General features: G+C 32.9%; 1 long non-coding RNA gene across 1 annotated transcript in view; it reads right to left on the bottom strand.

Moving 5' to 3' along the window:
• Positions 1-25146, bottom strand: part of LOC140696659 (uncharacterized) — a 154376-nt gene extending 129230 nt beyond the window's left edge. The window contains exons 1-2 of the long non-coding RNA XR_012073169.1: positions 24997-25146; positions 22463-22556 (exon numbers count right to left, since the gene is read on the bottom strand). This is a non-coding gene — a long non-coding RNA (uncharacterized lncRNA). The remainder of the gene's footprint in view (positions 1-22462; positions 22557-24996) is intronic.
• Positions 25147-25379: the final 233 nt, after the last annotated feature.

Consider the following 25379-nt stretch of genomic DNA (forward strand, 5'->3'; position numbering starts at 1 on the left):
AATCTACTCAAGACTTTGAAGACAGAGATAAATTATATTCCACTACCTGTTATGAAAGCATGTTCTTTTTATTGTATAAAGTACTACATACTTTGATTAACATTTACAAAAGACAAGAAATTAAAGAAAACAAAATCAACCAAAGACTTGCTATGAAGAGATAACTATACATATTTGACTCTAAGTGGCCAGCCAGTATACTGAAAACTTTATAGAAATATCCATAAAATTTCACCAATTTCAGGACCCACTCTTAGATTATGTTCATTTTATTCCAACGATCAAGTTGCTTTTTTCAGGGGCCATGATTTCACATTCTATGTAGTTTAAAACATCACTTAATATCTGCAATAGAAACATCTTCACAAAAATTATATAGGCAGAAATTGATAATAGTTGTATATACTATTTAGGTAAATATTTGCTTGTGTTTATTTACTCATTAATTTTTTTAAATATAAAATAATGCTATTGATCCAATAGCTTACAATTTTTAAAAAGTAATAAATATTTTATTTTGTATAAATATATGCTAACCACTTTATAAAACTTACATCATCACAAATATTAATACGTGAAGTCTGAGGTAGGTGTTATATATTGTTTGGTTATAATTATAATTATTGAAAACATAAATTAACACTGAGAAAAGAATTAGTGAGGTTAAATAGTTTGCTGAAGAACACATAGTGTTAAGGGAAAAAAGCAGTATCCATTTCTGTAAGAAATCACCTGTAGGATTTTCACCTCTGGGTTAAGAAACTACCATTCTAGTATTTCTGGAATAAATATTTTTGGTACGTACATCTCAATTAATATATTGCTGGATTATATTGACTGCTGTATATTTATATGTGAGTTACCAATATTTAAGATTGAGATACATACTGATAATTTGTTTCATTTATTTGTGTGTTTGAAGTCTTAAAGGTTAAATTTTTTTCACATGTGAGATTTAAATTATATTTAAAATTTCATTGAAATTTACTTATGGGCAATAGTTAAGTTTTACAATTGAATATTCTTTTCATAAAGAAAATTATGATCAGAAGGGAAATTATTTCCTGATAAAGTTTATCTACTGAAAGAAACCCTACAGAAAATATGCTAATAAATTTGAAATACAAGACGCATTTCCCTTAAATTGTGAAGACTACAAGGTCCCCAGTACTCACTAATACAAAATTACCACTACTCATTGTATCTGTGCACTAAGGTGTTCAAGGTTCAAAATAGCAGAGAAAGAAAAGAAAAAAAATACATTAAGTTTGCATATTACAAATTCTTGTTATTCACAGACAATATGATAAAGAACACATGAAATCTGTAAACTAACTGTGCAAAAAAAATCAAGTCTGCAGAATATAATACACACAAAACCAGTGCAATTATGCTTTACATAACATAAACAGAAGTTCTAATCCAAAAATGTATCATATATATAGTAGCAACACAACTGAATTATACCAGAGAATAGAGTTAATAAAAATGAGTAATTCTGGGGAAAAAATAGAGTTTTGTTACCAGACACAAATAAGATTTTAAGAAATAGATATACCATGTTTACGGAAAAGGAAACAAAATAACTAAATTTGGGATTGAGAAGCAATAGGAAAAGAATGAAATTAAGACTTTGGGTTATTAAATAAATAAACAGACAAATCAATAAATCAATCAACAAATAAATAAACCTGCCTGAATATAACACCAAAAATTTTTAAATACTTAGAAGGAAATTTAGGATAGTTTTATAAATTTAAGAATACATCTATAAATTTAAAGATGAAGAATTTGCTACATACAAATTGAAATTAAAAAGTAAAATATTGATATATTTTAATAGAATAAAAAATGTAAACCACTGGTTAACTGAAAAACTTCATCAACAAAATAAAGAAGTAAACCACACACTGAGGGAAAATACATCTGAAACACATAAACCCAATAAAGGATAAGTTAGAATATAAACAATTCTATAAATCAGTAAGAAGAGACAATAACTCTAGCAATCAAGATTTAGTCAGGGAAAAATACACTATGTATTTCAAGTATAAAGGATTTGATATAGGGAATTTGGTAATTTTCCTCTCACATCTCTTTGGCAAAATTTAACCCAGAAAGCTAGTTAATACATTTTCAAGAATGAATTATTTTCAAGGCAAGACAGTTGAGTAAAGATAGTCTTGTATAAGTGGTGTTGGGACAACTGGACATACACATGCAAATTTTAAAAAAATCTAGACACAGATCTTGAACACATCAAAAAATTAACTCAAAATGCATCGCAGACTTAAATGTAAAATATAAAACTCTCAGAATATAACATATGAAAAACCTAGATGACCTTGGGTATGGTGATCCCTTTTCAGATACACCACCAAAGACTCACTCCATGAAAAAAATTATTGATAAGCTTGATTTCACTGGAACTGAACATTTCTGCTTTGCAAAGTCAATGGCAAGAGAATACAAATACAAGCCACTGATAGGGAGAAAATATTTGCAAAGACACATCTGATAAAAGACCATTATCTAAAATATACAAAGAACTCTTAAAATTCAATAGAAAAACAATCCAATTAAAAATAAGTCAATCCTGAACAGAGGCCTCCCCAAAGAAGATATACATACGGCAAATAAATGCATGAAAAGCTGCTGCACATCATATGTCACAGGAAAATGCAAATTAAAATAACAATAAGATTCCACTACGTGCCTCTTAGAATGCCCTAAATTCAGAACATTGACAATAAGCAATGTTGACAGGGATGTGGAGCAACAGGAATTATCATTTGTTGCATGGAATGCAACATGATATAGCTACTTTGAAAGCCAGTTTGGTGGTCTCTTATGAAATTAAACATACTCTTAACATATAATCTGGTAATTGTACTCCGTGGTATTTACCTACAGTTCTTAAAAAGTTATGTCCACACAAAAATCTGCACAAGTTGTTCACAGCAGCTTTGTTTATATTTGCTAAAACTGGGGAGCAACCAAGATGCCCTTCAATAGGTGGATTGATAAATAATCTATGGTACATCCAGAAAATATAATACTTTTGGGCATTAAAAAGAAATAAAAAACAAAAATTAAGAACTATCATAACTAAGTGAACTAAGCAAATGTGAAAAGGCAACATACTGTATGATTCCAACTACATGACATCTGGAAAAGGTAAAACTATGAATTCAGCAAAAAGCACCACAGGTTGGGGGTGAGGGTAATGATGAATAGGTGAAACACAGAGGATTTTTAGAGAAGTAAAAATATTCAGTATGATACTATAATGTGGATATATGTCACTATATATTTGTCCATATCCACAGAATGTACAACACCAAGAATGAATCATGACATATACTATGGACTTTGGGTGAGTATTATTGTGCCAGTGAGGTTCATCAATTGTAACAAATGTACCACTCTATAGAAGGATGTTGACAATGAGCATGGCTATGCATGTGTGGAGGCAGGAGGTATATGCTGAATCTCTGTACCTTCCTCTAAATGTTGCTAAAACTTTTAAAATATGAATCATTTTTTAGAACTGCAATTATAAAAGCAAAACTTAAAAGATAATTATTGAACTTAGTGGTTCAGATTTGATCTAGCAAATCCCAAACACATCTGTTCTGAAATTAAACTATGCCTTAGTTTTTTAGATTACATTAACATTATATTTGGAAGAAATTTAAATTGTAATAAGTCTTAAAATATTTTCCTCACTTTTAATAGTGACAAGAATATAGGTTACCCATGACTTACAACTTATATCTAGATACTATCATCAGCCTTTCAGGACATGGACTCATATTTTATAATCATATCTTGAGAATGTTTCATGGCTCATGGTCACAAGGTTTGTATTTTTACACTATCCCAATAGGGGTTAGTGTTCATATATTTATAAAATCTGATCCTTCTAAATGATCCTTCTTTTCTAATTTTTTTTGTGAAACATATTATTTGAATTTTACACATTCCTATATGTATTTATCTCTAAATTAAAAGTTTAAGAAGACTGTGGGATATAAAAGCACAAATTCCTCCTGATTAAAATTTTAAAACCTCAGATATACACATTTTTTGCATTTTAAATCTACTTTCTTCTATATTATTGCACATATTCTTAAAAAGAATTCCTCCCCCCACCCCCGCCTCCTGGGAAAGTAATATTGGTGGCAGCCATTTTGCAGATGGTGTTATGAGTATCTAGTTTTATGATGGCTAAGGAGTAAATGGAACATTTCATCTGTTCTTTTAATTACAACATAGCAGCAGCTTATAGTGAGTTCAGTTCACTTTCCAAGAAATTTAAGCAAAGGTTAATTTTAATGGGAATGTAAATTTTGCCTAATTTTCAAATTACCTTGTTCAATTCATGTGGCTCAGCTTAAACTTGCTAAAGAAATATTGCCTTTTAAGTTATTTGAGAATACCTTTAAGAATTTTTCTTCAGAAAGCTGCCTGGATTCTAATTTTATGGTTAATTTCTTTCTCATATAAACTTCAAAGTTTAGAACATAAAGATCCATTTTCTCCTGAATTGTTAGTGTTTACTCCTATTAATGATAATAGAAGTCTTAATTTGTACTTTGTGATTATAGGCACTTGGTTCCAAATTCATTAACAAGTATTTTTAACACAAATTACACAGAATAGATATAATGGTCACAGAGCTTTTCAAATTGTTCAAATGTTTGTGGCAAAATTTTGAAGTTGAAAAAAATGAGACTGTAATTCTGAATTATAGTAATGTTTAATGTTATGCTGCTAAATTCATTTTTTAGCTCTGTAAAACCAGATTTGAAGTGCTATTGTATAATGAAGAATGTGCATAACAATAAAATTATGTCAAATGTAGGATGTGACAATATAAAGGGGGAATTTTATTTTCTAAGTTGTGTGCACATGTTTTTAAAAAATGTTTTACAAGCATCCATCATATAGTCCATGGTATAATTAAAATTACTTGAAATCTATTTAAAGCACACATTTCCTATCAAGTAGGTTCCTAAACAAATACATTTGGTTCATTTCACTTAAGGGTAAAATTGACTAACAAATAAAAAGTTTTATATATTTTAATATCTTCTTTGTAATATGATTCAAAATCACATCCATTTCCAAAGTCTTATACTTCAGTATCTAAAATTTGAGGAAAAGTACACCATCTTTTAATTCCTGATATATCCCATTTATCTCCCCATTAAAGTTAAAAATATTCACATAGTAACTGACATATACATATAATGTATTTAAATATATTTAGGTATACAGCTGACCCCTGAACAATGAGAGGGTTAATCTTCATATAATTTATAGCTGGCCCTCCCTATCTGCCGTTGCTCCACATCCTCAGATTCAACCAACCAGGGACAACTCAGTACTGTAATATTTACTATGGAAAAATATCCCTGGTAAGTGGACCCAGAGTTCAAGCCCACGTTTGTTCAAGGGTCAACTGTATTACATATATACACAATGAAGCATACTATTTTACATATATACCAAAAAACTATCATATATATCCTATATACACTATACAAAGATATACACACACTGGTTTTCATGTTTGCTTAAGGCATCTGTACTAAAAATAAAATTTGATAAATGCCCCTGGGAAATCTGAATGGAGTCTACCTTATTTAATAGACAATTTTTTTAATGTTTCTCAAAAATGAAATTATGAGATATTTAAAAAGTTTTAAAAAGTCTTACCAGTTTTTGATTGATGGAATTCTAACTACTGTCTTTTAATGCTTCATCTCTAAATTAAAGAAAATCATTCCAATAGAGGATTAGTTTAATTTGCTTTAATAATTAAATCAAAATTCCTTGAAATTCGAAAGGAAAATTCTGACTTTTTTCCAGCTTTAATGAGGTATAATTGACAAATAAAATTGTAATGTATTTCAAATATATGTTGTGATGGTCTGATTAATGTATATATTGTGAAGGATTTTCTACTGAGTTAATACATTCACCAACTCACATATTTACATTTTTATGAGAACACAAGTTCTATTCTCTTAGCAAATTTCAATTATATGATAGATTACTATCCATTGTAGTCACCATGTTACACAACAGATCCTCAGACCTTAATTCATCTCGTAACTAAAAGTTTGTACCTTTTCACCAACCTCTCCTTATTTCCCCCATTTCCCAGCATGCTGGCAATCGTTCTACTCTCTGATTCTGTGAGTCTGACTTACTGTTTTAGACTTCACATACATATGACACCATGCAGTGTGTGTCTTTCTCTGTCTGGCATAGATATCACATTTTCTTTATCTATTCATCTTCTGAAAGACATGTAGGTAGTTTCCAATCCTTGGCTACTACAAGTAATGCTGCTATGAACATGTGATGATCTGGAAAATCATCCGGAGGTATTTGTTTCCTTTGGCTACATACCCAGAGGTGGGACTGTGGGTCATATAGGCAGTTCTATTTCTTAATTTTTAAAAATTCTTTGAGGAACCACTATATTGGTTCCACAGTGACTGTGCTACTTTACATTCTCACCAACAACAGGCAAGAGTTTCTTTCCTTTTCTCCACATTTTCACTAGCACTTGTTCTCTCATCTTTTTGATGACAGACATCCTAATAGGTGTTAGGGGATATGCCCTTGTGGTTTTAGCCTGCATTTCCCTGATGATTATTGGTGTTTAGTATCTTTTCATGTATCTGCTGACCATTTATATGTGTCCTATGGAAAAATGTCTTTCAAGTCATCTGCCTATTTTTAAACTGTTTTTTTTTTAAGGTTTCTGCTATAGAGTTATATAAGTTCCTTTTACATTTTGGATATAAACACCTATTGAATACATGATTTGTACATATTTTTCTCCCATTCCATAGGCTGACTTTTCTTTTTCTTAATGGTTTCCTTTGCTGTGCAGAAGCTTTTTAGTTTGATGTAGTGCCAACTGTCTATTTTTGTTTTTGTTATCTTTATTTTTGGTGCCAAATCCAAAAAATTATTGCCACGACCAATGTCACAAAGGTTACCCTCTGTTTCCTTATAGGAGTTCTACGGTTTTAAGTCCTAGATTCAGTCCTTAATCAATTTTGAGTTGAATTTTGTGTATGATGTAAGACAGGAGTCCAATTTCATTCTTTTGCAGTTGAATAACCAGTTTTCCCACCACCACTTATTGAAGAATATTCTTTCTTCATTGTGTATTTCTGGCTTCTTTTGTGAAAATTAATTAATCAAACATGCATGGATTTATTTGTGGGTTTTCTTTTCTGCTTCATTCGTTTATTGCTAGTGTATATAAATGCAATTGTCATGTGTATATTGAATTTATATCCTACAACTTCATTGAATTCGTTGATTAGTTCTAATAATATTTTGGTGGAGTCTTTAGGGTTTTCCAATGAATATCATGTCATCTGCAATCAGAGATCATTTTACTTCTTCCTTTTCAATTTGGAGGCTTTTCTTCTTGCCTAATTGCTCTGGTTGGAACTTGTAGCACTATGTTCAATAAAAGTGGTTACAGGGCATCTTTGTCTTGTTCCTGATCCTTATAGGAAAAGCCTTCATCTTTTCACCATTGAGTATGATGTCAGTTGTGAGCTTGACATATATGTCCTATATTATATTGAGGTACATTCATTCTATACCTAATTTCTTAAGAATTTTATCATGAGAAGATGTTGATTTTATTAAATGTTTTCTCTGCATCTATTTAGATGACCAGATGACTTTAACCTTCATTTTTTTTAATATGGTGTATCATATTGATTGACTTATGTATCCTTGAATCTCAGGAATAAATCCCACCTAATCATAGTGTATGACTATTTAATTGCTGAATTCAGTTTGCTAATACTTTGCTGAGAATTTTCTCATGCATGTTCATCTGGGAGAGTGGTCTGTAATTACCTCTTCTTGTAGCACCCCTGTCTGGTTTTGGTATCAGAGTAATGCTGGCCTAGTAAAATGAGTTTAGGAGTGTCCCCCTCTGACCAGTTTTTTTTTTTAAGTGTTTGAGGATTTGTTTTAATTTTTCTTTAAATGTTTGGTAGAATTTATTAGTTAAACCCTCTGGTCCTGGTCTTTTCTTTGTTGGGAAATCTTTGATTACTGATTCAACCTCCTTACTAGTAATTGGTTAATTCCAATTTTCTATTTCATAAATCAGTCCTGATAGGTTGTATATCTATAAGAATTTAACAGTTTTCTAGGTGGTCCAATTTGTTTTCATTTAATTGTTCATAGTGGTCGCTTACAACCTTAGTATTTCTGTATTATCATTTGTGACATCTACTCCTTCACTTATTATTTGAAACTTTTCTGTTTTTTTTCCAATATGGTCTATTAATTTTATTTACCTTTTCAAAGAATCATCTCTTAGTTTCATTGATCATTCCTATTGTCTTTCATTGATCACTTCCTTCTGATCTAATCTTTATTATTTTACTCCTCCACTAACTTTGAGCTTAGTTTTCTTTTTCTTTCTTCATTTGGTTATTTGAGATCTTTTTCTTAATGTAGGTGCTTATCACTATAAATTTTACTCCTAGTACTACTTATGCTGCATCCCATAAGTTTTGGTATATTGTGTTCCATTTTTATTTGTCTGTAGGTACTTTTTTTTATTTCCCTTCTGATTTCTTCTTTGACCCATTAGTTATGGAGGAGCAAGCTGTTTAATCTCCAGATATTATTAAATTTCGCAGTTTTCCTCTTGTAATTGATTTCTAGTTTCATATCACTATAATGTAGAGAGGTGCTTTATATGATTACAATATTATTAAATTTATTAAGAATTGCTTTGTGGCCACCATCCAATTTACCCTGGAGAATGTTCCATGTATTATTGGGAAGAAGGGTATTCTCCTGCTGTTGAATGGAATGCTCTGTATCTGTCTGTTAATTTCATATGATCCAACATGTAGTTTAAGTTCAGAGTTTCCTTACAGATTTTTTCTGGATGATCCATCCATTGGTGAATGCAGGATACTGAAGCCTCCTACCATTACTGCATTGCTGTCTATTCCATCCTTCAGATCTTTAAGTATTTGCTTTATATATTCATATCTCCAATGTTGGGTGCATAAATATTTACAATTACACTCTCATTATGTGCAATTATATGATTAATGTATTAACATATTAATATATATTATATAACATGATTTTATATATGAATAAATTAAACTCATTTTATACATCAGTAAAATTAAACTTTCATGATACTCTTGTGATAAATTGAACCCTTTATTGTTACATAATAACCATCTTTGTCTCTCGTTGAAGATTTTGGCTTAATGTCTATTTTGTCTGATGTAAGTATAGCTACCTCTGGTTTCTCTTGCTTTCCATTTTCAGGGAATATCTTCTTCCATCCCTTTGCTCTTAGTCTATGAATGGTCTTAAAACTGACATGAGTCTCTTGTAGGCTGCATATAATTGGATCTTCTTTTCTTAACTATTCAGTCACTCTTTCTCTGTCTTTTGATTGGGTAATTTAATCCATTTACATACAAAGTGATTATTGATAGGTATGGACTTACAATTTTGGCTTTTTTTTAACAACCTTTGTTTCTTTCTTCCTTTCCTGTTATTTTCCTTTGTAATTTGAGGACTTTTCTGTGGGAGCATGATAAATTACTTTCTCTTATTCACAGTGTATTCACTGTGCCATTTTGCTCCATGGTTATCATGAAGACTAAATAAACCCTCTTATAGTTATAGCAGCCTACTTTAAGCTGGTAACAAGTTAAGTTTGAATATATATAAAAGCTCTAAATTTTAAAATCCCCGTTCACATTTTATATTTTTCAAGTTACTATTTACATGTTTTTATATTGTGTTCATTAAGAAATTATTGTAACACTTGTGTCTTTCAACCTTTATACAGTTATAAGTGATTTATCCAACATCATTATATTAGAATATTCTTAGTTTAAATATATATTTACCTTTACCAGTGAGTTTTATATGTCCATATGTTTTTACATTACTAATTAGTGCCCTTTTATTTCAGCTTGAAGAACTCCCTTTAACATTTGTTGTAAGGCTGGCCTAATGGTAACAAACTCTAACTTTTTGTTTGGAAGATTTTGTTTCCTTCAATTCTGAATAACCACTTTTCTGAGTAGAGTATTCTTGGTTGGAAGTTTTGTTTGTTTGTTTGTTTGTTTGTTTTGTTTTTGTCTTTCAATACTCCCTTCTAGCCTATAAGATTTCTGCTAAAAGTCGACTGACAATCTTATGTGGGTTTTCTTGCAAACAACAAATTGCTTTTGGCATGCTGCTATTTAGACTCTCTTAGCCTTTAACTTTTGATAATTTAATTACAATGTATCTTCGTGTGGGTCTCTTTGGATTTATCTTTTTTGATTGTCTTTGGGCTTGCTGTAACTGGATGACTGTTTCTTTTGTAGGTTAGAGGACTTTTCAGCCATTATTTCACTGACCATACTTTCTTCCCCTGCTCCCCCTCTTCTCTTTTTATGACCTCTATAATGTATATGTAGGTCTATCTGACGGTGTTCCATAAGTCCTTTAAGCTATCTTCACTCTTCTTCATTCATTCTCTTTTCACTTTTCTGATTGGATGAATTTCACTGCCCTGTCTTCAATTTCACTGATCCTTTCGTCCAACTGATATAATATGCTGTTAAAACTCTAAATTGAATTTTTCATTTGTTATTGTATTCTTCATCTTTATGACTTCTGTTTGTTACTTTATGTTTTCTGTCTCTTAACTGGCACTCTAAGTTTTTACATGCATTGTTCTCCTGACCTTAGTGAGCATCTTTATGACCATTTGAACTCTCTATTAAGTAAATCACTTACTAGTATTTCATTAAGATCAATTTCTGAAGATTTATCTTATTCTTTTGTTTGGAACATATTCCCTCATTTCTTCTTTTTCTTTGATTACCTGTATTATTTCTGCACATTAGATATAACAACCCCCTCTCCCAATCTTGACAGACTGGTTTCATATGGAATACGAACCTCATCAACCAGTCTAGCCTGAGCTCCTGCCTGCCTCTCAAACCTTTGTAATTCTCTAAACTACAGTCTTTGTTCTTAGTGGTTCCTAATAGTTGAAGGTGTGCCAAGACCATCAGTGTCCCACAAGTATTAGAGAAATGCCCATATGCTTGTTCAGGTTCCCAGCGGACTACTAACTGCCTTCCCCTTCAGCTCCTCAATCCAGGTTAATTAAAAGATAACTTTTAAGCAACAGTTGGGAAAGTCAGGATGTTAGACACACGGTCTAGCTCCTATCTGGGAGAAATCAGGAACTGGATGTTTTTTGCTTACTCATTCTGTGTTGAATAAGAGTGAATAGTTGCTGGAAGTACTTAGTGCTCAAAGAGAACTGCCCCTTTGTTTTGTGTGGCCCTGAGGGACTCATAAATGGCAAGCTTCATCAGTTCCCAGAGCTAGGTGATTGGGAGCCAGTTCCTCAGGTGGCAACCTTAGAAGTTAGATTGGCAGATGTATGGTCCAAACCCTTCATGCCACAGGGAGAAGCTGGGAGTTGAGGGATCCCTTCCAATTTGCATGGTGCTGTGCCAAGGGATGGGTTTGTGAGGAGAGTATCTCTCAGCCTTTCCTATTCGTTTCAATGTGGATATTTCCTCAATCACACGATGTGTAGGAATCACGTAGCTAGTTTATGAATTTCTCTCAAACGGAACTGTTCTATGTATATCTGTCTGTTTAGTGCATTCCGGGAAAAAGAAAATTCTGAAGCCCCTCATGTTGATATTTTTGTAACATTTCTCACAACTTCTTAATTATGGACTTGCAATATTCCTTACCATGGTCCACCTGCTGCTCTCATAATAACTGCCAGAAAATTCTAACTTTTGCTCATCTATCAAAGGAGGTATAAATAACATCTTTGTTCAGGATTCTTAAAGATTAGGAAAATATATGTTAAACAATTGGTAACCATTTTGTACTTAATAAATGAAATATATTACTGTTTATTTTAAAATTCTTATTACATGATAATCACTAAAAGGATATTGAAAATACTACATAGGCAAAATTCAGAAAACTGGTAATCACATAACCCAAAAATAAACATTAATAATATTTTGTAAATGTATACTAATTATCTCATCATATAATAGCTATAGTTATGTAGACTTAATAAAAAATCAAACTTTTTCATATTCATTATCTTTTAAAACAGTATTTTATTTACAGTCATTATATGCTTTCATACCAATTCTTTGATCTGTTAATAAATATACCATTTTATGTTCTTCATTTCATAAACTCTATCTTTCAAACTCATTTTTCAATATAACAGATTCAGAGCTAAACAATAACCACATATCTAACATCATAACCCAAAAGCAAGTAATAGAACGGAAGGTTTATCTTGACATTTTTAGTGAAATCTGTGGAGTGAAATACTGTGCAGGAGTTAAACAAATAATATGGTTTATATTTAATTAGCTTTTTCCCCCAACTTCATGAATTGAAAGCTTAAATAATTAAATTTCAGCTCTTTTTTTTTTTGATAGTTTTTTAAAGCTCCAAATTTCCCTCTAAGTACTGTTAGCTATATTCTACAAATTTAATTATCGCTTTGGCATGAACATTTGTGTCCTCCCAAATATGTGTTGAAATCCTAACCCCCAAGATGATAGTATTAGAAGGTGGGACCTTTGGGAGGTGATTAGGCCACGAGGGTGAATCCCTTATGAGTGAGATTATTATCATTATAAAAAAAGGTTTCAGAGATATCCCTTCCTCTTACTATCAAATGAGTTTACAGTGAGAAGACTGTCATCTATGAACCAAGAGAAGTGTCCTCTACACACACCAAATCTTATGGCTCCAAATCTTGGAATACTCAGCCTCAAGAAGTATGAGAAATAAATTTATTTATAAGTCATTCAATGTATGGGATTTTTGTTGTAGCAACCTGAATAAGTTTAGGATTATTTGTTCTATTTCTGTAAAAAATGTCTTCAGATCCATCCTAGGGTCACAAGAATGGTCCAACATATGCAAATCAATCAATGTGATATACCACATTAACAAAAGAGTGGAGAGAAATCACATGATTATCTCAATAGATGCAGAAAAAGCATTTGATAAAATTCAATATCCATACATGACAAAAACTCTTACCAAAGTAGGTACAGAGGGAACATATCTCAATAAAAGCCATTTACAACAAACCCACAGCTAACATAATACTCAGCAGTGAAAAGTTGAAAACCTTCCCACTAAAATCTGGAACAAGACAAAAACGCCCACTCTCACCACTTCTACTCAACATAGTATTGGAAGTCCCAGTCACAGCAATCAGACAAGAAAAACAAATAAAAGGTATCCAAATTGGAAGGGAAAAGGTAAAGCTATCTTTATGCAGATGACATGATACTATACATTAAAAACCCTACTAAAGACTCCATACAAAAATTATTAGAGCTGATAAATGAATTCAGCAAAGTAGTAGGTGACAAGAATAACATACAGAAATCTTTTGCATTTCTTTAGAGTATCAATTAATTATCAGAAAAGTGAAGACAAATATATGTTTTTAAAAACCTCATCAAAAAGTAAATAAAATAAAATACTTAGGAATAAACCTGACCAGAGGTAAAAGACTTAAACACTAAGAACTAAAAAACACTGAGAAAGGAAACTGAAGATGATTTAAAGAAATGGGAAGATATGCTCTTGGATTGGAAGAATTAATATTGTTTAAAAAAAGCCATACTTAGAAAAATACCTGGCATATATTAAGAGCTACATGAGTTTTTAGCTATTTTACTGCTCTACTATCATCATTATAATTATTATTATTATATGACTCTTCCTTATTCTATTCCCGAAAATCAACCTGAACTTGCAATATTTGTGAAGTCATTGTAACTTTTGATGTTGGCATTAGCAAATGGCTATAATTTGATTGAATAATTAGCAGACTAGCAATGAAGAAATCTGAATCTACTCTAGTTTCAATGGATTAATAAACTCACCTAACCTACTTGTTCCTTCAAATTTATCATAAAAAATGAGTAAACAGTATCTGTCCTGACTATTCCATAAGAACATAAAATAGACCAAAAGTGATTTTAAAATAAAGAAATGTAATTTGTGGCATGGCAAAGCAAAATAATTTGAGCAACATCTTACATATACTATATTTGACTCATAACTTGATGATTATAAATGACTGTAAAAAGAAAACAGATTACTAAAGACAGGGATTGGCCAGAAATCATAATACATGGTCTCCAAAACCAACCATCAATTTACATACTGGGTAAACATGCACAGGCGAATAATCACCATGACCCTAATATCCTCTTAATAAAGAGGAGATAAACGTACTTATCTGCCTCAGTTAGAAGGTTGTGAGAGTCACATCAAATTAGAGAATAAACTGAAATTTATTTTTTTACTAAAATACATTAAACCAATAAAGATTGTTATAAATATGCTTTTCTGAATTTATCAGTTTTTATTGGAGAGTTAGATATGTATGCATCCATGAGCAAATGGTGTTACATCTGCTTCTGGGATATTAAAAAGGGCGTTATCTAACTGCAGGGTATGTACGTATATAATCATCCCCAGAAACAAATTATCACATTTGGAAATATGTGTGGACATACATAAAGACCAACAACATACTGAATTATTTTCAACCTCAGTAGTATTAATTTGCTGAAGATTTTTGTGCCTATTTATTTCTGTCAATCAGTTGTCTTTAATGTTCTGTCAAGGAAATTCATTTAACCTATTAACAAGTTAATGCTTTGGAAACTTTAGTCAAAGATGTCATTACAATGTTACATGACAATATAGTCTATTTTTCTTTCTTCCTTAATTTATCTCCTGCCTTTGATCAAACTAGGTAAAGCACGTAATATAGGGATTGGTGGTTTCATCATATTGCCATATTTCAAGAAAGTACACATTATTATCTGAATGTTTATGTCCCTCCAAAATTCGTGTGTTGAAATCCTAATGCCCAATGTGGTAGTGTTGGTGAATGGAGCCTTTGGGAGGTGGTTAAGTCATAAACATGAAACCCCCATGAATGGGATTGAGTGCCTTATAAAGGAGGCTCCAGAGAAAAATCCAGCCCCTTCCAACATGTGAGAGCACAAGAAGTCATTAGCTATAAATCAGAAGATAGCCTTCATTAAAATGCAACCATGCTGATGCCTTTATCTTGGACTTCCCAGGCTCCAGAGCTGTGAGAAATACATTTCTGTTTTTTATAAGCTACCTAGTCTGTGGTATTTCATGATAGCAACCCAAAAAAAGACAGTATATAGCACAAATCAAAGAAGTAGATTGCTCTTCACACCAATAAATTTATAGGATGGAGGGAAATGAAGGTAATACTTCAGTGAAATCAAATGTGGGTCCCTACAAAACTATTAAGAAAATGAGCGTTTCAAGTCTTTGCTTCCTTAAAGTATTCCTAAATTCTGAAATTAAATATAAATATGATGTAGGGGACAAAAATAATAGTATACACACTTTGATGTAATTTAACCTAATGATTATAGTAGGTGTATACATATAGCAAAAATTGATAAATGCATTTAATGTAAATATAAGTGAAAGCATACATTTGTATTTTCTTGATTAAACATTAAGATAAATACTTAAATTTTTTTGAGATGTGATTTCTGGACACTACATGAATATATTTATCAAAAGTCAGAAACTATGAAAAACCAAACAAAAATAGAAAATATTAATTTTCTCAGTAATCTAGAACATAGGTTGGCAAACTACAATCTTCAGGTTGGAGGCAGTCTTATTGGAATACAGACATGTCCATTTATTTAGGCCTTGTTTATGGCTTCTGACATAATCAAGGGCAAAACCGAGTAGTTGCAAGAGAGATTTTATGTCCCACAAGTATAAAATATTTATCCATTAAGGGAAAGTTTTCAGATTACTGATCTAGAAGTCATACTTGATTTCAGAGATTGTATACACGCATAAATAAGACACATTCATCAATAAGAGCATTTCAAATACAAGACAAAAATATTTCTTTAGAATAAAAAATATTTTCTTCCTTCCGGTCATGCTTCAAAAGAAAGAATATAAGGGATTAGAAGGGTCAGATACATCAGAGGAGAAAAATGCACTATATTTACTTTACTTGGTGAACCAAAAGATTATCACAGTGGGCAATTTATGTCAGAGAAGAATGAGCTCCTTAATAAAATAGAGGATTTTATTTGTGAAAATGTATTTATTGACTTTCATAGTATTTATGAGTATATCATGCTTGTACTTCCATGGATTAAATCCAGGAAGAAGAAATTCAACAGAGAAGGAACACAGCCATAAATAGTGATTCAAAAAGTCACTATTTGTGTGAATGTGTATAAAAGATGAACTGTTTCATATACATATATATATGAACATAGTCTTACATTACAGAAAAAATAGGCAAGAGAAAGTTTGACAATGGCATGAGGCATCTTGGAATTCCTCCTACCTGACACTGTACCTAGTACCAAGGGAAGCTAGAAAAGAATATAATAAAAGGCTATTTCAGATTCAGTGCAATCCTATTGCAGTGAGGCAGAAATGGCTTATTATTTATTCCTAGTGAGTCACCTTGATACTATTTCCAGGGAGCCCACTAGACTAATTGGAAGTACTCAGGATCAACTTTGGAATGCATGTCTTTACATACTGAAAGAATAATTGGGACAGGGGTAGATTGTTCAGAAATGACCCTTTACAGTTCCATGCCCATAAAGCTAAAGGTATAAATGCAGAAACATTTTTAATAGATTTGAAATTATGTCTTTTTTAACAGATTACTATTACTCTTACAAATTCATGGAAAAGGAATATATATATCTGAGTATACACATATACATGCACTCATTTTCAGGTGTTATTATACATACTTTTATTTATTTTTAGTGATTCCAGATTATTCATATATTGTATCTTAATCTATTTGATTTTCCTTTACAGAAAAAAATAAGTTCTTTTTTTCCACCAGTATATACAATGAACCACTAAATAATCTTATGATTACTGTAAATGGACCTACAGCTAAAGAGCATATAAACTCAAAAGATTTTTGACAGAATTTCCAAGTTATTCCCCAGAAATATTAGACCATTCTATGTCCTCGCCAACAATGAGTGATAACACCTGTTTCCTCACACTCATGGAATGATATAGTTAGAAAGAAAAGCTATTAAGTCAGTAGGCACAACAAAAAAAAATAATGATACAACCCAGATATAACTATACTGAGTCAAGTACATAACACTAATGTCATGCTAAAATTTTATGAATTGGAAAACTAACATTAAACATGAAATTATCACGAAAGTGGAAAGAGAAATGGGAATTAGACTTGGTAATTAGAGAACAATATTGTAAGAATTTAACTTTAGTTAAAAGTATTTTCATATCACAGCATATTAATGATAATGGTATCTTATTATTAAGCATATTTATAATCATATTATTTGTATGATCTACAACGACATCGAGAACCAAGAATCAATGCTGAGCCATATAAGAAGCTTCAGGGCAATTTTGTTTTGTTTTGTTTAAATCTTACTTCATAAAGGTCTGAATATAATGGATAGTAAAAGTAACATGTCCATGAACTAGTCAGCCTAACCTCAGTAGACTTTGGTTTCCTCATACTCTGCAATGAGAATAATAGTATATCTCGCCTAACAGTGTAAGTATACTATGTAAGGTGAGTGAGATAATGCATACATATCTTTAGCACAGTGTCTGGTACATAAAAATAGCTTATATTTAAGCTAATATTCATTAAACTATATTTCACGCATTTTTTAACTCTCTACATGAACTAGCTCATTGATTCACACAAAAAGGTGCTATGGAATAGATATTATGATCTGCCACACTTTATAGATGAGAAAGCAAAAGCATAAGGAGATTAATTTGTCATATCACATAGCAAGGAAGTGACATTGCTTAAGTGGACTAGCTGGTCTAATTTTAGAGCTCTGACTCCAAATCTCTGTTCTTTACTGTCTCTTGCAGTAATCACTGGGCATATACCTTTTTAAATAAATGTGAATCTGAAAATTGAAATTTTTGTAATATCTGTCATATAAATTTAATCATATGTATTATTATTTTGGTTATTTCATGTTTCAGCAAGCTGCATACATAACTTAATTTGAATTAACTGTCTTTTTGAAAATGTTTGAAACAGAATTTTCCAAGTCATAGTAGCTTTGGAGGAAAAAACCTCTTTATGAGTTTCACAAAGGTAACAATTGATTCTAATTGTTTAGTTGCAATATTCTTAGGAACCAGATAGTATCTTCATCTTCCAGAATTAATAACTTCAATAACATCACAAAGTCTGATTCTTAATGGGTGAATATTCTCTAAATAACTAGATTCCTATTCAAAGTAATTCTTTGCATAATTTGGTGTTGGCTCCAAAGTGAACACATGTTTTAAGACAGGTATTATCATCTAAAATGTTAGTCTTAAAGAGTCTTCAAGATAGATGGGGCAAAATTCAGCACAGGACAATGTGCAACATGGTGATGAAACAGCCCCCCACACTGAGGAACCCAGGACTTGGAACTGAAGAAATTTAGTTGAAACACCATCCATATCCTACTTCAGTTTTCTTGCTTAGTAATATTGGTGAAATAATTTACCATGGTAGGATTTTTCTTTTCATTAGATATCCAAATTCATTTATCAATAATTTTACTTTTATGGAAGACAGATGTTCAATATAATAGGGACTGTAATTCCAGATAAACGAGCAGCCTATTTTCACTTATCACACTTGTCACTGTTTCCGAGAGGGCACTGTATACTTCCATTTTCACTCTGCTAATAGCATGCAGTTGAACCTGTCAAGTAAAAGGCTTACTGAAGAATTTGAAGACTAGAGCTTATACTCTGCTTATGTCTCTCTGGTTCAAAGACACTAGGCAAGTCAACCTCTCAAAACTTCAGTTACATCATCTGTAAAATGAGTTAATAAGGGTATCCACCCATGTGAATATTATAGGAATTAAATGAGATAACATATGTAAACAACTTGGTCTGGCATCTGATTTAAAATTAATGTCAAAGTATAGCTGTCATTAATTTTAGTAATAATGCCTTGTATTTAATATAACCAACAAGAATTACTTATATTTTAATTTAGCACTGCCTATGAAGAAGACATAGTAATAAATCATAATTTTATTTATCCTTCAAAGTTAATTGTACCCTACCTTCTAGGAATTGATAAAATACACATTCATACATGCACACAAATGCTTATCTCACCAGCTTGGTAAAGTGTGGTTTATCTTTTTCTAGTTTCTACGTAAGTGGATGCTTGTTTTGAGGAAATTAATTCCACAAATTTGTGAAGCAAATTTCTAAATGTATTAATTCTAGAAACATCACTGTTAACTTTGTCATATTGACATTATATATTCGTATTTCTTGGAGAGGAGGGAGGATTCTTCAATGCTTTGTGTTGTCTGCACCCATTTTAGGCGGATGAAAAACAATAAAAGAAAATGTTCTAGAGCAAGGGAACAGTGTGGCCAGGTGATTTAGAATAAAACAAAACATACAGGAGTCATTCAAAGAAGTTTACTGAAACTGGAACATTGAGTTCATGAAAGAAAAGCATTGAGTTGTGGGGCTGGACATAAAGATCACGTGTACAAACAGCAATTATTAGAAGCCAAGTTGAGCTATTTGAATTTTACCTAAGATCACTAGGATGTCACTGAAAGGTTTTAAATTAAGAATTAATATAATTAGATCTCCTTTTTGAAAGATTTCAATGGTTCAAGAATAGATGAGAGGAGAATAATGCTAAAAGTTAAGAATGAAAATGGTCTGGTTTGGGGGTACAATGGCAGGAGTAAGACAGTAATTGATGGGAAGTGAAGGATGGTCACTCAAGTTTCTGCTTTTGGTAATTCATAATAAAATTTACTGAATTAAGGAACACTTGAAGAGAGGACGGTTTAGGGAAACAAAAATGAATTCAGTTTGGGACACATTGAACTTAAGATCCCTGTTCGTGTTTATCAAGACAGGCTAGTTTATGTTGCAGAAATAAGCAAAGTCTTGAGGGGAGGGTATAGCTCAGGTGGTAGAGCACATGCTTAGTATGCATGAGGTCCTAGGTTCAATCCCAAGTACCTCCTCCAAATATAAATAAATAAATAAGCCTAATTACCTCCCCCTCTTAAAAAAAATAAGCAAAACCTGAAATATCCATAGCTTAACCCATAAACACTGTTAACAACTGTAAAGAGTTTGAGAGTTTACCCTATTTTCAAATTAACCAATTAGGATGCCACAGTGACACAGATGGACGAGGATTTCTGTGTTACAGACAAAGGAAACTAGTACTCATGGCACAGCAAGCATGAGGAACCTCAGGTTCACATGGGTTCTCCTTGCTCCACAAGCCCCATGGCGGCATGGATGGATGCAGTGCACACACTGGATTCATGTCAAAGCTGAGGAATTCCAAGTTTAGGAAACCCCTCATCTTTTAAAGAAGACCACCAACCAGCTAACCCTCCTTGCAGAGGCAGATATTATTTTTATCTTGCTTGTCAATAAATAGATCTGTCCTCTTGCCCGGGGGGAGATACCACCTCCAGTTTGCAAGGCTGTTTGCCACAAAAAAAAAAAATCTTTGAAAAGACAGAATAGAGCAAAAGTTTGTCACAAGACATATGACAAGAGAATTTTTCCCCAATAAAAATTAATTTTTCCTTCATGCAAAGTCCTATATTTGTACATCATATCTCTTGAATGGTGATTAGTGTATCTAGGCTACTTCCTTCTTGTTGCTATGACATATTTAAACAAAAGAGACTAAAGAAAGTTTTTTGATGCCCATATCAAAGAATAATGGGAAATATAAATGAGGTATTTTATTCATATTCTTTGTTGGTTCATGGCAGGAAGTTTTAAGCAAGAGGAAGAAATCATATTTTCCTGTTCATCTTAGAGTCAAAGATACCAAAAAAAACCCAAAAAACACAAGGTAAAAAAGTTTAAACCGTGTACTTTTCTATGCATAGAAATATTCCAAAGTGATAAGGAACTTATCTTGAGGTGGGAATGATGAAGTTTCTAGACAATGATACCTAGTGACGCAGAGCACACAGTGAGGTTGTGTCAGTTTCATGTCTTTACACCCAGTCCCTTAGCAACTTATTCCAAATTGGTTGCATAACAACTGCATAAAGGGAGACTACTTCTCTTCCTATCTTGGCTGCAGGAGTAGTGACGTAGTAATGACTCACCGGCCCTTAGAGCCGAGTGAAAGAAGCTTTACCATGTGTATTGAAGCAACTACCGAGTAAAGCAGACAAACTGGGGATTCAGATACAGGTTACAGCTACTGAGAGAACCTTATCCAAGTGGAACTCACTCAATAAGGGCGGTTCTGTACGGCCTGGATTGTCAGTGTCATCATGATTTTAGGGTCTGGAGTCAAAGTACTTCAAATTGTTTCCCAAGCTTGATTACCTCACAGGTCTATCTCACACAAGGATAAAATCACATCACTTAATTAAGCAGGATGAGCAGAGTCTTCTTTTAAATCCATTTTATTTTTAAGTACTTAAATTCCTTATGTACACAAGTCTAGAGCAAGCAATTATGGATGAGTACTTAAATAATTTTGTTTGTAATAAGTTGTCCAAAGTAACACAAAAACAAACAAAAAGAATACTCTTAACCCTACCAGTCTCAGTCCATAAACAAACTTACAACCTAAAATCACCTCTTATACAAAAATGTCACAGAAGTAAAACCGATGTCAATAGGAAGGATTAATGCCGCATGACATTCAGATATATGAAAATTGATACCTGAACCCAATTTCCTTTCCTAGTAAATATTATCAATTTATGTTTGGTATACTAACCACATAAAAATAATTTGAGGAAGATTTTTAAATTACTCATTAGATAAAACTGAATATTAAAACAGAAAATTAGAAATATCTTTATGAAGGCAAAAGAAAATATTTACTTGGTGGTGTGTTGAGTTGAAATAACCAATTTAATAAAGCACCAATTTACAGAATTCTCAAAAGTGAAGCAAATATAAGTATACAGAATATTCAATATATAATCAAATTATATAGACTATATAGAAATATATATTTATATACTATAATTTTTTTTAATGTCAAACCTTAAAATTCTAGGAATGTCACATTCATTTACTCAGGCTCAAAATCTGATTTCAACTTCTTTCTTAAATTAAATTAAATTTTTATTTTAAAATAGTTTTAGACTTACAGAAATTATTGCAAAGAGTACGGAGACTGATACCTAGATTTAAGTACTGTATCTTACATTTACTACCACTAATAAACCAATATTGATGTATACCTATTGCGTTAGTTAGGGTTCTTCAGAGAAAATATAAAGAGATGTATTATAAGGAAACAACTCACGCAAATATGGAGGCCGAGAAGTCCCAAGATCTGCAGTAGGTAAGCCTGGAGACCCAAGTGAGCAGATGTGTAGTTCCAGTCCATGTCTGAAGGCCTGAGAACCAGGAGAGACAATGGTATAATTTCTAGTCCCAAATTCAGCAGGTCCCAGGCCCAAAACCAATAGATATTTCAGCCTGAGTCCAAAGGCTGGAAAAGATCAAGGTCATAGCTCAAACATGAGGAGTTCCCTCTTACTCAGCCTCTTTGTTCTAGTCAGGTTTTCAACTGATTGGTTAAAGCCCATCCACTTTAACGAGGACAATCTGTTTTATTCAGTCTGCAGATTCAAGGTTAATATCATCCAGAAACCACCTAGTGGACACACTCAGAATAATGCTTGACCAAATGGGCACCCGATGGCCTTTACAAATAAACACATAAAATTAACCATTACACTTACTAACCGAAGTCCACATGTTACCCAGATTTCCTTAGTTTTTACGTAAGGTTCTATGATCCCAGATCCCCACTCAGGACACCACATTACATTTAGTTTTCATATATTCTCTTGGATCTTGGGAGTTTCATACACTTTCCATGTTTGGATGACAGATTTAAGGTATACTGGGCAAGTATACTCTTCTCTTTATAGATACTATTTGGAAGGAGGTCACTAGGCACTGCCCAGGCTTAAAGAGAAATCTACATAAATTATTTGGAATTCTTTGGCAAGGTAGATTTTCTATTATTCTATTCTCGTTTGTTTATTTAACCACTTATTTATTTCATACCCTAGTTTACAGTTATTTACAGATATTTATTTTATATCCTAGTTTATAATTAAATACTATTTTATTTATTTTATTGCTCAAATTGGTCTATCATTGGGAGCTCTTTCAGTTGGCTCCTGCGTCCCTTTGACATACTCCCATCATTGTGTTATTATTTTCTGAGCACTTCCTTACAAGTTCTCACTAAGGTGCTCTGGCTTATTGTATGTATTTTTGGCCCCTTCTTAGAACTTGCCATTTCTCAAAAAGCCTGGTTGTTTTTACTGAAGACTAGTATAAGAAACCAGTATCTGGGAGTTGCTTGCAGGCCCTCTTATGGCAAAAACGAGGAATTACATGGGCAAATAATAACCCATGTATATAAACATATCTATAGTTATTTTTATATGTAATAATCTGTCCCTATCTTACCTTAAACATGAGTTCAAACCGGTATCTCCAATTCTAATCCATTACCAGATAGATTATTCTAACTTCCTTTCCTTGCTTCTCTGTAAACTCCCATTCCAATGAGAAACCTGGCTCCCTCCATCTGCCATCCATGTACTCAATTGTTCAGTTCTAGTATGTATGTATAGCAGTATCAGAAATAATCCATATCCCATGAAAAATAACTCTACCAACTAAAGTACAGAGCTTATGTACAGTTGTTATGCTTTAGTTGTATAGATTCCACTTAGGTCCCAAATTACTAGGTCCACCCTATCTTCTCCCATGCTTTCAGTGCAACTGTTTCATACATTTGTAATACAGTTAATTTCTTTTCCTACATTCTCTATTCATCCTGAGAATCCTAGCCTCCTAAAATTATTTTTTAAATTTGCACAGAATACAGATCACTTTTCTTGTTGTGAATTTCTATCGATTTTGACAAGTACATAATGTCAAATATTCGTCATTATAGTATCATACAGAATATTTCCACTATCCAAAAAAAATCCCTATGTTTCACCTATTTAACTCATTACCCTACCATGAGCCTTTGACAACCACTGATCCACTTACCCTCTCTATATTTACCTTTTTCCAGAACACCACAAAATTAGAATCACAGTTATCTTCTAGACCAATTAAGAATAAAAAATATTTTATTTTATCTTCATTTATTTCTTCTCCAACAGTTTCTTTTTTCTATAGATTCCAATTCCTGACTAGATCATATTTCTTCTGTCTGAAAACTTCTAAGATTTCTTGCAGGACATTCTGCTATTAATGAATTCCCTCAGATTTTCGTCTGTCTGGGACAGTATTCATTCTCTTTACCCTCTTATATTTTCACTGGATGTAGGATTCCAGATTGATCTCATTTTTCTTTAATACTTAAATATTTCACTCCACTATTTTTTTTTTCTTAAATGGTTTATTATGAGAAGTTTACTGTAATTCTCATCCTTGTTCCTTTAAGGTTAAATTTTTTTCTTCTGGTTTCATTCAAGATTCTTTTTTCCTTTGGTTTTGCAGTTTTGACTACGATATGCCTAAATCTGTTTTGTTTGTTTTGTCATTACTGTTTCAGCTGTGTTATTATTTTAAGATTCATGATGTTTCCTTTTCACTTATGAGCGCCATGAGGGTGGCCCATGAGCTGGGTTCCGGTCTGAGTGGGTGGATTGCCGAGCAAAGCTGGCTGCTTCGGGTGTGTAATGCCGGGTAAACGGCGGAACTGCTACGCAGGCAGCAAGGGGACGGGTGGCTGTGAGGTACACAGGGACCGGAGGGAAAGGCAGAAACGGGCGCAAGTCTCAGCTGACCCATACTTACAAGACACAGCCGCACCACGAAAGCCATGACGGCCAGGACTCCTCAGCTGAGAGGCCACGAGTCTCTGGCAGCAGGGCCACAAGGGGCTTGGCTCTCAGGAGTTTTCCCGCCGCCTGGTCTCGTCAGGGGAGCAGCGGGGTCCGGCTGGCCCCAGGCTGAAGACCAGGTGGGTGGAGCCAGGCCCTGGCGCCCCCAGGCCTGACAGGTACAGTCTGGCCGGGAGCCGGCTTGGCGGGCACTTGCCACATGTGTCTTGCGATTCTCGTCATCCAGGGTGCCCTTGGCCCGTCCTGGTGTCTGGGCCGTGTAGACCAATCCACCGGCGGAGGTCCTGGAAGCCACGGCGCCTCCGCCAAATTCCAAGCCCGCCCGGACACGAAGGC

The sequence above is a fragment of the Vicugna pacos genome, chromosome 5 (genome assembly GCF_048564905.1).
Source record: "Vicugna pacos chromosome 5, VicPac4, whole genome shotgun sequence".
Classification (NCBI taxonomy): Eukaryota; Metazoa; Chordata; class Mammalia; order Artiodactyla; family Camelidae; genus Vicugna; species Vicugna pacos.